The sequence below is a fragment of the Trachymyrmex cornetzi genome, unplaced genomic scaffold (genome assembly GCF_001594075.2).
Source record: "Trachymyrmex cornetzi isolate Tcor2-1 unplaced genomic scaffold, Tcor1.1 scaffold319, whole genome shotgun sequence".
Lineage (NCBI taxonomy): Eukaryota > Metazoa > Arthropoda > Insecta > Hymenoptera > Formicidae > Trachymyrmex > Trachymyrmex cornetzi.
Genome location: NW_017297887.1, coordinates 173,834 through 174,941, shown reverse-complemented (window position 1 = coordinate 174,941; position 1,108 = coordinate 173,834).

Genomic DNA, 1,108 nt, shown 5'->3' with positions numbered 1-1,108 from the left:
GTTTTTAATAGTATTTCATAACTCTTCATACGAAATACAAACGATTCCATGTATAAACTTTGTTGAATTTAAATCCGGTTATTACCAGGTGTGTAAATATGAAACCGGAATTTTTTAATAGAAAATATACGTTTATTGCATGAAAATGATAAAAAATATTTTATTCGAAGTATTGCCCATCGCTAGCTATACATTGTTCCCATCTGTCTGACAATTTGTGGATGCCATGCCAAAAAAATTGTTGCTCTTTTGAGCCAAACCAGTCATCTAGCCATTTTCGTACATCTTCGTAAGAAGTGAAGCGCTGCTGAGCAAGTGCGTGTTCCATCGATGCAAATAAGTAGTAATTGGACGGAGCCAAGTCTGGTGAGTAAGCCGCATGCGAAAGTATTTCCCAACCAAATGTCTCAATCGTTTCCTTGACCAGTTTTGCTGTGTGTGATGGTGCATCATGAGTATCATAAAGAAAAATCACTTTGTGTTGCCTTTTTTGATATTCCGGTCGTTTTTCACGTAAAGCTTGATTCAAATTGATCATTTGTTGTCGGTAGCGTTCAGTATTAACGATTTCGTCAGGTTTTAGCAGCTCATAATAGATCACACCTTTCTGATCCCACCAAACACAGAGCATTGTCTTCCGTCCATTTGGCTTTGCAGTTGATGTCGATGGTTCGCCTGGAGTTATCCATGATCTTTTACGCTTAGGATTATCAAAATATATCCACTTTTCATCGCCAGTCACAATTCGATGGAGAAATGACTTTCTTTTGTACCTGGCGAGCAGTATTTCGCAAGTGGTTTTTCGGTTCTCCTGCTGTCTTTCATTCAGTTCATGTGGAACCCATTTTCCCATCTTCTGGATCTTTCCCATGAATTTCAAACGTATGGAGACGGCTTCTCGTGTCACATTCAATTGATCCGCGAGTTGTTGTTGACTTTGAGCGTCATCCTCATCCAACAATGCTTGCAATTCGCTGTCTTCAAACTTTTTCTTTGGTTTTCCACGTTCTTCGTTTCTCACGTCAAAATCGCCATTTTTGAATTTTTTAAACCACTCAAAGCACTGTGATTTACCAAGAGCATGCTCATCGTAAGCTTCGACAAGCAT